The 16,084-nt window shown below is 36.9% G+C and overlaps 1 protein-coding gene across 3 annotated transcripts in view; it reads left to right on the top strand.

Moving 5' to 3' along the window:
* Window positions 1-711: 711 nt before the first annotated feature.
* ASB12 (ankyrin repeat and SOCS box containing 12) overlaps window positions 712-16,084 on the top strand; it is a 127,467-nt gene continuing 112,094 nt past the window's right edge. The window contains exons 1-3 of one of the 3 annotated variants that reach the window (XM_015542551.2): window positions 712-743; window positions 5,203-5,294; window positions 8,431-8,593. The gene's annotated coding sequence lies outside the window, so the exon portion shown is untranslated. Of the gene's footprint in view, window positions 744-833; window positions 1,083-5,202; window positions 5,295-8,430; window positions 8,594-16,084 lie in introns of those variants that run through there. The other 2 variants (XM_042974091.1, XM_042974092.1) reach the window with 2 other exon arrangements.

Here is a 16,084-nt window from a genome sequence, read left to right as displayed (position 1 = left end):
CTGCAGGATTGTGGGTGATTGTCTCCCATGCTTGGATTCTCAGTCTCAGGCCATGGTGTTTGGCAAAAATCAGTGATTTTTCAGAATATTGGAAGGTGCCCGCAACTGGCACTACTGTATTTTTTTTTTTTTTTGTCACTTCAAAGCACCTGTGAACAGTCCTTTGCTTTTCCATATAAGAGTAAGCTTAGGAATGCATTGCTTCATTCTAGGTCAGGCTAAGTATAGTTATAGACCCTTTCTTCTGCTGCCTTATTGCCACATACACTAAATACAGTATATGACAAGTTTATTAATACTGTACTGTAGTCAACATCCGTGTGAGTGTATTCAGTGGGCCCCATGCAGAAAAAGATTCCGTTGAGCCAATAGATAGCAGTGGTTCTATTAGTGATAGTGAAAGTAGTCCTACACAATAACCTGCCTTTCTCTTGTCTCTCCCACACCAGCCACAAAGATTTCCAAAGGTAAGTGCAGGTTAATTTGTTTATTTTTCTTTATATTTTGTATTTTCTTTATTATTTTGTATTATATTACATTTTTGTAATAATTTTTAAATGTTTATTTTTTTTATTTTTGAGAGAGAGAGAATGAGCAGGGGAGGGGCAGAGGAGACAGACAGGATCCGAAGCAGCTCCACACTGTCAGTGCAGAGCCTGATGTGGGGCTCAAACCCACAAACTGCAAGATCATGACCTGAGCTGAAATCAAGAGTCATCCACTTAACCAACTGAGCCATCCAGGTACCCAGTATTGTAATCATTTTTATATGAATATTTTTGGATTGTGGAACAAATCGTTTGAGTTTCCATTATTTCTTATGGAGAAATTCACTTTGATATACAAGTGCTTTGGATTACAAGCATGTTTCAGGAATGAATTAATTATGTTTGCAAACCAAGGTTTTACCATATTTCTTTTTGTTGTCTAATTGCTGATGCTATGAATCCAGTACTGTGTTCAATAGCAATGATGAGAGTCGACATGCTGTCTTGTTCCTGACTGTAGAGAAAAAGCTCTCGGTTTTTCCCCACTGAGGATGATAACTGTGGTCTTTTGTATATGACCTTTATGATGTTGAGGTATGTTCCTTCTATCCCTACTTTGTTGAAGGTTTTTAACAAGAATGGATGCTGTATTTTGTCAAATGCTTTTTCTGCATCTGTTGAGAGATCTTATGATTCTTTTCTTTTATTAATGTGGTGTATCCTGTTAATTGATTTGGAAATATTGAATCACCCCTGCATTTCAGGAATAAATCCCACTCGATCTTGGTGAATGATTCTTTTAATGTACTGTTCTATTTGATTTGGTAATATCTTGTTCAGAATTTTTGTATCCATGTTCATCAGGGATGAACTGTAATTTTCAGGATGGACTGTAATTTTCCTTTTTAGTGAGATCTTTGTCTGGTTTTACAATCAAGGCAATTATGGTCTCATAAAATGAGCTTCTAAATTTTCCTTCCATTTATATATTTTTGAAAGAGTTTGAGAAGAATAAGTATTAACTCTTCTTGAAATGTCTGGTAGAAGTCCCTTGGGAAACCATCTAACCTTGCACTTTTGTTAGTTGGGAGATTTTGAATACCAATTCAATTTCATGGTTGGTTATTTGTTCAACTTTTCTGTTTCTTCTTGTTTCAATTTTGGTAGTTTATATGTTTCTAGGATTTTATCCATTGTTTCCAGATTGCCCAATTTGTTGGCATATACTTTTTCATAATATTCTCTTATAATTGTTTATGTTTCTGTGGTGTTGGTTGTGATCGCTCCTCTTTCATTTGTGATTATATTTATTTGGGTCCTTTCTCTTCATTTTGATAAGTCTAGTTAGGGGTTTATCAATTTTATTAACTCTTTCAAAGAACTATCTCTTAGTTTCATTAACCTGTTCATTTGTTGTTGTTGTTGTTGTTGTTGTTGTTGCTTCTGTATATTTTAATTCTGCTCTAATCTTTATTATTTCCCTTCTTCTGCTGGCTTTACACTTTATTTACTATTTTTTTCTAGCTCCATTAAATGTAAGGTTAGGTTGTGTATTTAAGACTTTTTTTGCTTCTTGAGGTAGGTCTATATTGCTATATACTTCCCTCTTGTGACTGTCTTTGCTATATCCCAAAGGTTTGGACTGTCACATTTTCATTTTCATTTCCTTCCATGTATTTTAAAATTTTGTCTTTAAATTCCTGGTTAACCCATTAATTCTTCCTGGTTAACCCATTAGTAGAATGCTCTTTAACCTCCATGTACTTGTGGTCTTTCTGAGTTTTTCTTTGGTTGACTTCAAGTTTCATAGCATTGTGATTGGAAATATGCATGGTATGATCCCAGTCTTTTTGTAGTTGTTGAGGGTGGATTTGTAACCCCAGTATGTGATCTATTCTGGAGAATGTTCCATGTACACTTAAAAAGAATGTGTATCATGCCACTTTAGGATGAAATGTTTTGTGTGTATCTGTGAAATCCATCTGGTCCAGTGTGTCAGTCAAAGCTATTATTTCCTTGTTGATATGTCCAATGTTGTAAGTGGGGTGTTAAAGTTCCCTGCTGTTTTTGTATTATTATCTATGAGTTCCTTTATGCTTGCAATTGATTTATACATTTGGGTTCTTCAATACTGGGGGCATAAATATTTGCAATTGTTAGATTTTTCTTGTTTAATATACCCCTTTATTATGATATAGTGCCCTTCTTCATCTCTTGTCTTTGTTTTAAAATCTAGTTTGTCTGATATAGGTATGGCTACTCTGGCTTTCTTTTGATGTCCTTTAGTATGATAAATGCTTCTCCATCCTCTCACTTTCAATTGGCAGGTGTCTTCTTAGTTCAAAAATGAGTCTCTCTCTTTAAATTGGTCTTTTTTTTTTTTAAAAACCCATTCTGACACCCTATGTCTTTTGAGTGGAGCATTTAGTCCATTTACATTCAGCGTGATTATTCATAGATATGAATTTAGTGTCATTGTATTACCTGTAAAGTTGGTGTTTCTGGAGATTTTCTTTGTTCCTTTGAAGTCTTTGTTGCTTTTGGCCTTACTTTCCCACTCAAAGGGTCTCCTTTAATATTTCTTCCAGGACTGATTTAGTGGTCACAAACTCCTTTAAATTTTGTTTGTCTGGGAAACTCTTGATCTCTCCTTCTATCATGAATGACAACCTTGCTGGATAAAGTATTCTTGGGTCCATATTTTTGCCATTTGGCATGTTGAATGTATTATGCCACTCACTCCTGGCCTGCCAAGTTCCTGTTGGGAGATCTGTGAAACTTATTTGTCCGCCCTTGTTGGTTAAGGCCTTTTTTTCCCTTGCTGCTCTCAGGATGATTTCCTTATCTGTGTATTTTACAAATTTAAATATGTCTTGGTGTTGGCCTTCTTTTGTTCTTTTAATGTTTATTTATTTTTGAGAGAGAGAGAGAGAGAGACAGAGCATGAGTGGGGGAGGGGAAGAAAGAGAGGGAGACACAGAATCCGAACCAGCCTCCAGCCTCTGAGGTGTCAGCACAGAACCCAATGCGGGGCTTGAACCCACGAACCGTAAGTTCATGACCTGACCCAAAGTCGGACACTTAACTTATTGAGCCACCCAGGGGCCTCTGTTTACAATTTTCTTTTAAGCCATGCTTAATTCAATAATATGCTATCACATGGTAATTTTTGGCCTTTATTTTTTTGTTAATTTGTAATGTCATTGTATTATGTTTGGAGAACATAGAGTGTGTGTAACTGAGACTTTTGATTTTATTGAGGCTTTCTTTAAAGCCATAATCATGTTGCCTTCTTGAAATTTTTTTGTTATCTTGAGTGATTCTTTGTTCTCTTTTGGATATAGAATTCTACTGTGTATATCCAATAGCTTGAGCTTTTTAGTTGTATTCTGCAAGTGCTCTATGTCTCTTAATTTTTTTTTGTATTTTTGATCTACTATTTTCTAAGTAGAGTGTTAAAATATCCAAGTGTTCTTTTTTTCTCTTATGTTCTGCTTCAAGCAAAGTACATCAAGCAAGATTTCAAAACTGTATTATACAATGCATATGTTTATGATGTGTATATCATCTTTTGTTCTTTGTCACTTAATTCTATTTTGTCAGATGTTGAAAATGCTACTCCAGCTTTGTTTTGGTTCCTATTTTTTTAATATATCTTTTCCATTCTTTTTGTTTGTTTGTTTATGTCTCTTTAAGTGTGTCTTTTTTAGACTGAATATTGTTTGAATCTTTTGTTTTAATCCAGTATGTAAGTTTGTCTTTTAATTGGGAAGTTTAAAAAAAATGGTAAGTTTAATTCATGTACATTTGTTGTAATTAATTATACTTTTATTATTTTTTAAATTTTATTATTGTTGACACACAATGTTACATTAGTTCAAGGTATATGACTTAGTGATTCAACAACTCTGTATGTTATGCTATGCTCACCACTAGTGTAGGTGGCATTTCATTTTTTACTTTTCATTTATGGTACTCTCTTTTTTGTATTTTTTTCCTTTTTTGTTTTCCAGTGGATAGATTGTTTTCTCTTGCTTTATAGAAAGTTACATATTTTCTTACCCTTTAACTTAAGATCCAACATCATGTTATTCACCCCTGTTGATTTTTACGCATACAACAACTGAAACCTCTCTCAGTAAGATAAGTACCGTAGCAGGCTATTATGTTTTATTTATCTTCCTTCCACACCTTCCCCATCAGGTAACATCATCTAAAATTTTAACCCTTCCTAGAATCCATGTTTTCGTGTTAGTTTTGTTTCTCCACAGCTGATTTAGGAAACACAGACCATAGTAGTTTGCTACCTTGGCGGGAATTAGAAAGCCTGAAAGAAGTTTTGTAGCAAATTAAGAGCATTTATCCTGCTTTTAATTATCCAACTTTAATCATAGGTGGCAGTGAGTTGATAATTCAATCAGTATTTCCCCCCCAAATAACAGGTAGAAAATGTGAAATTACTGGATTGTTATGTGTGTAAGAAACCTGTTGATGGGATTCTATATCTTACCGCAACCCACCTGATATATATAGAGGTTTCTGGTGTAGCCCAGAAAGAAACATGGGTATGTTCACAAGAAGAAGTATCAGAGGGTCTAAAGAGTTGTGTTTACTTGCTTTCTAATATGGTAGTTTCTTGAAATTTCAAGTAACAGTTAAATTGCTATAAAAACTTTTCTTCAAATAAACTGTTTTATGTTTTTTTTTTTCATAGATTGGATCACATGACTCTTTGTCCCTGATGTTATTGACTATGGTCATCTTAGTCATTTAAAGCTACATGGGATTTTTCCTCAATATTTTTAGGTAGTGTGCTCTCTGTTCATTTTCTGAGCCTAGTTGGTGAGCATCCTGAAACAATTTAAAACCTTGCTACTCATAAAGTATGGTCCAAGAACCATCAGTATCTGTGTCACCTGGGTGCTTGTTAAAAATGCAGAATCTCAGTTCTGAGATTCTAAATTTCTAAAAAGCTCTTAGGTGGTGTAGATGCCCCATTGACTATACCTTCGGTATCAATTATTTGACCATCTTTCTGTTCTAAGACAGGTTATGTTTTCATGTGTGTATATGTATGTTTCTTTTTGCACCTTTAAACAAAGTTTTCTAATTAGATAAATACCCCTAACATTACTTTATGTCTTCCCCATCCTGAAGTAGCATCATTGAATCTTAATCATTAGCCAGATTTATGCTTAGACCTCCTTGTTTATAACAAGTATAACATACTTGGTATATGGCATAGCATAGTGATTAAGATCACCAACTTGAGAACCAGTCTGCTCAGGGTGAAATCCCAACTTCAACATTTATTACCTTTGTAACCTTAGGCAACTTATTTAATTTCTTAGTGTCTCACTTCTCTCACGTGTAAAATAGGGATAATAATAATACCTTGTTATGGGAATAAAAAACTTAATAAGTGTTTAAAACAGTGACTTGCACATGATACATACAACAGTAGTCCCCCCCCCACACACTTATCTACATGGGATATATTCCAAGACCCCCAGTGGATGCCTGAAACTTCAGAAAGTACCAAGCCCCATGTATACTATGATTTTTCATATACATACATACCTATGGTAAAGTTTAATTTATAAATTAGGCACAGTAAGAAATTAATAGCAATAACTAATAATAGAATAATTATAACAATATAGTTTTGTTTATGTGGTTTCTCTCTCAGAATATCTTCTTATACTGTACTCACCCTTCTTGTGATGATGTGGGATAATAACATGCTTATGTGATAAGATGAAGTGAGGTGAATGATGTAGACATTGTGACATAATGTTAGGCTACTATTGACCTTCTGATATATCATAAGGAGGATCATCTACTTCTGGGCTACAGTTGACCATGGGTAATGAAAACCATGGAAAACAAAACTATAGTTAAGGTGGGGGGGGTACTGCTGTATTATATAAGTATAAAATATGAATATACGTATGAAAGAAGTATTTTAACACTCGCTTTTTAAAATACCATGAACTTTCCCCATATGAGGTTGTAATTTGCTCCCTTTGGTTGTGATGAAAGGAATGCCAAAAGAAGAATCAGGAGAGCTAGTTTTAGCTAGAGTCAGCTGTCCATTAACTGGCTGTATGGCCTTAAGCAAGTGACTCTTGGTCTCTGGGCTTCAATTTTTCATTTGTAATATAAGGTGGCTAGCTAATGTAATTATTAAGGAATCTTCCATTTCTAAAACTTTGGAAACCAGTTCTTTAATACTGTGCTGTGAACCTTTCTTCTTTCTACCTGCATTCATAGACAGCACACATATCCCCAGATTTGCTCCTACTGGGTGTTATTTCAAACCCGTGGACTAGATCTGGAAGTGAGGACTTATGGTAATTATTTATATATGTCAAAGAAGGCATAATTACTAAATTAGAACTATTAATGTAGTTCTTCCCAGACTTTGTCTGATTGACTTTCCAATTTAGCAGTTTTGTGCTTGGTGCCTAATCTTCATGATCAGTGTTTTACTAGCCAAACATAGATCTTCCTTTTTTATCTGATTTTATTGAAATTTGATCTATTAATTCTTACTACCTTATAAGTAGTTTTTGTTACTCCTCCAAAACTGTCATTGCAGAAACTGACTTTGAAAAAACAATTGAGATAGAAATTAAGATGGAAAATACCTGTGAGGAATATATTCATGCCCCCGCCCACCTGGTCCATTCTTAGATGGTGCATATGATTGAAAGATTTCCTGGAAGAGATGTCATTTCTAAATAAATTGGGGCTGAGGCATGGAGTGTGTGGGGTGGAGCAAAATAAAAAACAGTGAATGATGATCAGAAGGTCATTCTAGTCACAGGACAAGGAGTACAGAGAATGAATAGAGTGCATCTAGGCTTTTAGTTACAGGAAACATCAAAGGCACAGATAGGAGAATATCAAAGACTAAAGCATAAAACCATGATTCCATGGCTTTTGGAATGTATAAAGAAAGAATTTTATTATTTAGATGCAGTTTCTTTTACCATGTATTTATTTCTTTTCTACTGGCATCAGCAGGGGTAGGAGTGACTAGAATGAAGATTTAATCATCCTCCTTTTTTAATCAGAGCAGTTAACCTGTACTCCCATGGGAAATAACTTTATTAACTATATAGTACAGTACTTATGTATAGTTCCTTTAGTTCTTAGTGTTATATTCTCTACTCATTTCCTAAGTTACCTAAATTTCCTAAGTTACTTAGGTAAATTTTTGCCCACTTCATTCTTTGTTTCCTGTTACTAGAATCTAAAATGTGGAAGAGAAAATTTTCTCCTGGTATTAGACTTTTTAGAATTCCTAGACTAGACTTTTTAGAATTCCTTGAGAAGAAATACTGGACTTGGAGTTAGACTGCCGTGACTTAAATCCTATTTGTGCCACTTATTAACTGTGTGACCTGTGATAAGGAATTCACCTCTCAGAGCCCTGGTTTCTTTCATTCTTGAAATGGGGTGATTATACCTCAAAGAGTTATTACAGGACTTAAATAGCTAAGTCCTGCGGCCATGGACTATCTTGTAAGCGATAAAGCACAATACCAATTATTAATCATTTTAATTAGATTTGGTAGAATAAACAAAAATTCTCTTTTCATCTGTGTCAATGATTCTACAATTATAAGCTTCATCATAGTATGCTAGAAGCCATCTGCTGTGAGCCAGTTCACCTCAATTGACCCACAAACCTGTTAGCCTCATAATCCTAAGAAGAAGAGAAGTTTTATAACACTGCAACTTGCTTCGTATTGATTTACCACTGTTTACTTCTGTTTGTGAGAAACCCAGTTGTGATTTACAAAGGATGGTTGTAGGCTATAGATATGATCACATCTCTGGCTATGCTGTTACCATTGCTGAAAGTAAGCCACACTGATAGTCATAGACCTAGTGCATGTCTGTGAATTTATTTTGGTTCTTTTCTGTTTTGTAGATTGTACTGCATCACATTGCCAATGTAGAGAAATTGCCTATCACTAGCCTGGGCTGTCCCCTTACCCTCCGCTGCAAGAACTTCTGGGTGGCCCACTTTGTTTTAGACTCTGACATTGTGTGCCATGATGTTTATAATTTGCTGCTCAAGCTTTCTCAGCCAGGTAGGTATGACAGTATTTTTAGCCTAAATCATTTTAATTGTTTTTCCCTAGAATGGTATAATAGATCATGAGCTATGGAGTTAACAGAACAGAGTTTGGATCTGGGCTCTGCTACTTACCAGCCTCATGGTATTTGGGCAAGATATATAACCTCTGAACTCAGCTTCTTCATCTGTAAAAGTAGTAATAGAATGTTATTCAGTCATAAAAATGGATGAGATCTTTCCATTTGCAACAACATGGATGGACTGAAAGGGTATGAGGCTTAATGAAGTAAGTCAGCCTTAGAAAGGCAAATATCATATGATTTCATTCATGTGGAATATAAGAGACAAAACAAAGAAAGGGAAAAATAAGAGAGGGAGAGAGACAATCAAGAAACAGACTCTTAATTATAGAGAACAAACTGATGGTTACCAGAGGGGAGAGGGGTGGGGGGATGGGTTAAATAGGTGATGAGAATTAAGGAGTACAGTTGTGATGAACACTGGGTGTTGTATAGGAGTGTTGAATTACTATTTTGTATACCTGAAACTAATAAAACACTGTATGTTAACTAAATGGAATTCAAATAAAAACTTAAAAAAATAAAAGCACATATAATCTTGGGGTGCCTGGGTAGCTAAGTTGGTTGAGCATTCGATTCTTGATTTAGGCTTGAGTCGTGATCTCATGGTTGGTGAGTTTGAGCCCTGCGTGGGGCTCTGCACTGACAGTGTGGTGCCTGCTTGGGATTCACTCTCCCTCTATCTCTGCCCCTCCCCCACTTGCACATACATGCACTCTCTCTCAAACTGAAAAATCAAAAAAACACATATAATCTTTTTTTTTTTCAATATATGAAAATTATTGTCAAAATGGTTTCCATACAACACCCAGTGCTCATCCCAAAAGGTGCCCTCCTCAATACCCATCACCCACCCTCCCCTCCCTCCCACTCCCCATCAACCCTCAGTTTGTTCTCAGTTTTTAACAGTCTCTTATGCTTTGGCTCTCTCCCACTCTAACCTCTTTTTTTTTTCCTTCCCCTCCCCCATGGTCTTCTGTTAAGTTTCTCAGGATCCACATAAGAGTGAAACCATATGGTATCTGTCTTTCTCTGTATGGCTTATTTCACTTAGCATCACACTCTCCAGTTCCATCCACGTTGCTACAAAGGGCCATATTTCGTTCTTTCTCATTGCCATGTAGTACTCCATTGTGTATATAAACCACAATTTCTTTATCCATTCATCAGTTGATGGACATTTAGGCTCTTTCCATAGTTTGGCTATTGTTCAGAGTGCTGCTATAAACATTGGGGTACAAGTGCCCCTATGCATCAGTACTCCTGTATCCCTTGGGTAAAGTCCTAGCAGTGCTATTGCTGGGTCATAGGGTAGGTCTATTTTTAATTTTCTGAGAAACCTCCACACTGGTTTCCAGAGTGGCTACACCAATTTGCATTCCTACCAACAGTGCAAGAGGGTTCCCGTTTCTCCACATCCTCTCCAGCATCTATAGTCTCCTGATTTGTTCATTTTGGCCACTCTGACTGGCGTGAGGTGATATCTGAGTGTGGTTTTGATTTGTATTTCCCTGATGAGGAGCGACGTTGAGCATCTTTTCATGTGCCTGTTGGCCATCCGGATGTCTTCTTTAGAGAAGTGTCTATTAATGTTTTCTACCCATTTCTTCACTGGTTTATTTGTTTTACGGGTGTGGAGTTTGGTGAGCTCTTTATAGATTTTGGATACTAGCCCTTTGTCTGATATGTCATTTGCAAATATCTTTTCCCATTCCGTTGGTTGGCTTTTAGTTTTGTTGGTTGTTTCCTTTGCTGTGCAGAAGCTTTTTATCTTCATAAGGTCCCAGTAATTCATTTTTGCTTTTAATTCCGTTGCCTTTGGGGATGTGTCGAGTAAGAGATTGCTATGGCTGAGGTCAGAGAGGTCTTTTCCTGCTTTCTCCTCTAGGGTTTTGATGGTTTCCTGTCTCACATGCAGGTCCTTTATCCATTTTGAGTTTATTTTTGTGAATGGTGTGAGAAAGTGGTCTAGTTTCAACCTTCTGCATGGTGCTGCCCAGTTCTCCCAGCACCATTTGTTAAAGAGATTGTCTTTTTTCCATTGGATGTTCTTTCCTGCTTTGTCAAAGATTAGTTGGCCATACATTTGTGGGTCTAGTTCTGGGGTTTCTATTCTATTCCATTGGTCTATGTGTCTGTTTTTGTGCCAATACCATGCTGTCTTGATGATTACAGCTTTGTAGTAGAGGCCAAAGTCTGGGATTGTGATGCCTCGTGCTTTGGTCTTCTTCTTCAGAATTGCTTTGGCTATTCAGGGACTCTTGTGGTTCCATATGAATTTTAGGATTGCTTGTTCTAGTTTCGAGAAGAATGCTGGTGCAATTTTGATTGGGATTGCATTGAATGTGTAGATAGCTTTCAGTAGTATTGACATTTTGACAATATTTATTCTTCCAATCCATGAGCAGGGAATGTTTTTCCATTTCTTTATATCTTCTTCAATTTCCTTCATAAGCTTTCTATAGTTTTCAGCATACTGATCTTTTACATCTTTGGTTAGATTTATTCCTAGGTATTTTATGCTTCTTGGTGCAATTGTGAATGGGATCAGTCTCTTTATTTGTCTTTCTGTTGCTTCATTGTTAAGTGTATAAGAATGCAACGGATTTCTGTACATTGATTTTGTATCCTGCAACTTTGCTCAATTCATGTATCAGTTCTAGCAGACTTTTGGTGGAGTCTATCAGATTTTCCATGTATAGTATCATGTCATCTGCAAAAAGTGAAGGCTTGAGTTCATTTTTGCCAAATTTGATGCCTTTGATTTCCTTTTGTTGTCTGATTGCTGATGCTAGAACTTCCAACACTATGTGAAACAACAGCGGTGAGAGTGGGCATCCCTGTCGTGTTCCTGATCTCAGGGAAAAAGCTCTCAGTTTTTCCCCATTGAGGATGATGTTAGCTGTGGGCTTTTCATAAATGGCTTTTATAATGTTTAAGTATGTTCCTTCTATCCCGACTTTCTCAAGGGTTTTTATTAAGAAAGGGTGCTGGATTTTGTCAAAGGCCTTTTCTGTATCGATTGACAGGATCATATGGTTCTTATCTTTTCTTTTATTAATGTGATGTATCACGTTGATTGATTTGTGAATGTTGAACCAGCCCTGCATCCCAGGAATGAATCCCACTTGATCATGGTGAATAATTCTTTTTATATGCTGTTGAATTCGATTTGCTAGTATCTTATTGAGAATTTTTGCATCCATATTCATCAGGGATATTGGCCTGTAGTTCTCTTTTTTTACTGGGTCTCTGTCTGGTTTAGGAATCAAAGTAATACTGGCTTCATAGAATGAGTCTGGAAGTTTTCCTTACCTTTCTATGGTTCGGAATAGCTTGAGAAGGATAGGTATTATCTCTGCTTTAAACGTCTGGTAGAACTCCCCTGGGAAGCCATCTGGTCCTGGGCTCTTATTTGTTGGGAGATTTTTGATAACTGATCCAGTTTCCTCGCTGGTTGTGGGTCTGTTCAAGCTTTCTATTTCCTCCTGATTGAGTTTTGGAAGAGTGTGGGTGTTTAGGAATTTGTCCATTTGTTCCAGGTTGTCCAGTTTGTTGGCATATAAGTCTTCATAGTATTCCCTGGTAATTGCTTGTATCTCTGAGGGATTGGTTGTAATAATTCCATTTTCATTCATGGTTTTATCTATTTGGGTCATCTCCCTTTTCTTTTTTTTTCTTTTTTTCTTTTTTTCTTTTTTTGCTTTTTCCATAAGAATCTCGGCGGAACTCTGCCACCAGAGTCGTTACTTTTTTTTTTTTTTATTTTTTTATTTTTTTTATTTTTTAATATATGAAATTTACTGTCAAATTGGTTTCCATACAACACCCAGTGCTCATCCCAAAAGGTGCCCTCCTCAATACCCATCACCCACCCTGCCCTCCCTCCCACCCCCCATCAACCCTCAGTTTGTTCTCAGTTTTTAACAGTCTCTAATGCTTTGGCTCTCTCCCACTCTAACCTCTTTTTTTTTTTTTTTTTTTTCCTTCCCCTCCCCCATGGGTTTCTGTTATGTTTCTCAGGATCCACATAAGAGTGAAACCATATGGTATCTGTCTTTCTCTGTATGGCTTATTTCACTTAGCATCACACTCTCCAGTTCCATCCATGTTGCTACAAAAGGCCATATTTCATTTTTTCTCATTGCCACGTAGTATTCCATTGTGTATATAAACCACAATTTCTTTATCCATTCATCAGTTGATGGACATTTAGGCTCTTTCCATGATTTGGCTATTGTTGAGAGTGCCGCTATAAACATTGGGGTACAGGTGCCCCTATGCATCAGTACTCCTGTATCCCTTGGATAAATTCCTAGCAGTGCTATTGCTGGGTCATAGGGTAGATCTATTTTTAATTTTCTGAGGAACCTCCATACTGTTTTCCAGAGCGGCTGCACCAATTTGCATTCCCACCAACAGTGCAAGAGGGTTCCTGTTTCTCCACATCCTCTCCAGCATCTATAGTCTCCTGATTTCTTCATTTTGGCCACTCTGACTGGCGTGAGGTGGTATCTGAGTGTGGTTTTGATTTGTATTTCCCTGATAAGGAGCGACGTTGAACATCTTTTCATGTGCCTGTTGGCCATCCGGATGTCTTCTTTAGAGAAGTGTCTATTCATGTTTTCTGCCCATTTCTTCACTGGGTTATTTGTTTTTCTGGTGTGGAGTTTGATGAGCTCTTTATAGATTTTGGATACTAGCCCTTTGTCCGATGTGTCATTTGCTAATATCTTTTCCCATTCCGTTGGTTGCCTTTTAGTTTTGTTGGTTGTTTCCTTTGCTGTGCAGAAGCTTTTTATCTTCATAAGGTCCCAGTAATTCACTTTTGCTTTTAATTCCCTTGCCTTTGGGGATGTGCCGAGTAAGAGATTGCTACGGCTGAGGTCAGAGAGGTCTTTTCCTGCTTTCTCCTCTAAGGTTTTGATGGTTTCCTGTCTCACATTCAGGTCCTTTATCCATTTTGAGTTTATTTTTGTGAATGGTGTGAGAAAGTGGTCTAGTTTCAGCCTTCTGCATGTTGCTGTCCAGTTCTCCCAGCACCATTTGTTAAAGAGACTGTCTTTTTTCCATTGGATGTTCTTTCCAGCTTTGTCAAAGATGAGTTGGCCATACGTTTGTGGGTCTAGTTCTGGGGTTTCTATTCTATTCCATTGGTCTATGTGTCTGTTTTTATGCCAATACCATGCTGTCTTGATGATGACAGCTTTGTAGTAGAGGCTAAAGTCTGGGATTGTAATGCCTCCTGCTTTGGTCTTCTTCTTCAAAATTACTTTGGCTATTCGGGGCCTTTTGTGGTTCCATATGAATTTTAGGATTGCTTGTTCTAGTTTCGAGAAGAATGCTGGTGCAATTTTGATTGGGATTGCATTCAATGTGTAGATAGCTTTGGGTAGTATTGACATTTTGACAATATTTATTCTTCCAATCCATGAGCAGGGAATGTCTTTCCATTTCTTTATATCTTCTTCAATTACCTGCATAAGCTTTCTATAGTTTTCAGCATACAGATCTTTTACATCTTTGGTTAGATTTATTCCTAGGTATTTTATGCTTCTTGGTGCAATTGTGAATGGGATCAGTTTCTTCATTTGTCTTTCTGTTGCTTCATTGTTAGTGTATAAGAATGCAACTGATTTCTGCACGTTGATTTTGTATCCTGCAACTTTGCTGAATTCATGTATCAGTTCTAGCAGACTTTTGGTGGAGTCTATCGGATTTTCCATGTATAATATCATGTCATCTGCAAAAAGCGAAAGCTTGACTTCATCTTTGCCAATTTTGATGCCTTTGATTTCCTTTTGTTGTCTGATTGCTGATGCTAGAACTTCCAGCACTATATTGAACAACAGCGGTGACAGTGGGCATCCCTGTCGTGTTCCTGATCTCAGGGAAAAAGCTCTCAGTTTTTCCCCGTTGAGGATGATGTTAGCTGTGGGCTTTTCATAAATGGCCTTTATGATCTTTAAGTATGTTCCTTCTATCCCGACTTTCTCAAGGGTTTTTATTAAGAAAGGGTGCTGGATTTTGTCAAAGGCCTTTTCTGCATCGATTGACAGGATCATATGGTTCTTCTCTTTTTTTTTGTTAATGTGATGTATCACGTTGATCGATTTGCGAATGTTGAACCAGCCCTGCATCCCAGGAATGAATCCCACTTGATTATGGTGAATAATTCTTTTTATATGCTGTTGAATTCGATTTGCTAGTATCTTATTGAGAATTTTTGCATCCATATTCATCAGGGATATTGGCCTGTAGTTCTCTTTTTTTACTGGGTCTCTGTCTGGTTTAGGAATCAAAGTAATACTGGCTTCATAGAATGAGTCTGGAAGTTTTCCTTCCCTTTCTATTTCTTGGAATAGCTTGAGAAGGATAGGTATTATCTCTGCTTTAAATGTCTGGTAGAACTCCCCTGGGAAGCCATCTGGTCCTGGACTCTTATTTGTTGGGAGATTTTTGATAACCGATTCAATTTCTTCGCTGGTTATGGGTCTGTTCAAGCTTTCTATTTCCTCCTGATTGAGTTTTGGAAGAGTGTGGGTGTTTAGAAATTTGTCCATTTCTTCCAGGTTGTCCAATTTGCTGGCATATAATTTTTCATAGTATTCCCTGATAATTGTTTGTATCTCTGAGGGATTGGTTGTAATCATTCCATTTTCATTCATGATTTTATCTATTTGGGTCATCTCCCTTTTCTTTTTGAGAAGCCTGGCTAGAGGTTTGTCAATTTTGTTTATTTTTTCAAAAAGCCAACTCTTGGTTTCGTTGATCTGCTCTACAGTTTTTTTAGATTCTATATTGTTTATTTCTGCTCTGATCTTTATGATTTCTCTTCTTCTGCTGGGTTTAGGCTGCCTTTGCTGTTCTGCTTCTATTTCCTTTAGGTGTGCTGTTAGATTTTGTATTTGGGATTTTTCTTGTTTCTTGAGATAGGCCTGGATTGCAATGTATTTTCCTCTCAGGACTGCCTTCGCTGCGTCCCAAAGCGTTTGGATTGTTGTATTTTCATTTTCGTTTGTTTCCATATATGTTTTAATTTCTTCTCTAATTGCCTGGTTGACCCACTCATTCGTTAGTAGGGTGTTCTTTAACCTCCATGCTTTTGGAGGTTTTCCAGACTTTTTCCTGTGGTTGATTTCAAGCTTCATAGCATTGTGGTCTGAAAGTATGCATGGTATAATTTCAATTCTTGTAAACTTATGAAGGGCTGTTTTGTGACCCAGTATATGATCTATCTTGGAGAATGTTCCATGTGCACTCGAGAAGAAAGTATATTCTGTTGCTTTGGGATGCAGAGTTCTAAATATATCTGTCAAGTCCATCTGATCCAATGTATCATTCAGGGCCCTTGTTTCTTTATTGACCGTGTGTCTAGATGATCTATCCATTTCTGTAAGTGGGGTGTTAAAGTCCCCTGCAAT

This window comes from Panthera tigris, chromosome X (assembly GCF_018350195.1).
Source record: "Panthera tigris isolate Pti1 chromosome X, P.tigris_Pti1_mat1.1, whole genome shotgun sequence".
Taxonomy (NCBI): domain Eukaryota; kingdom Metazoa; phylum Chordata; class Mammalia; order Carnivora; family Felidae; genus Panthera; species Panthera tigris.
This window is presented reverse-complemented; position numbering and strand designations above follow the sequence as displayed.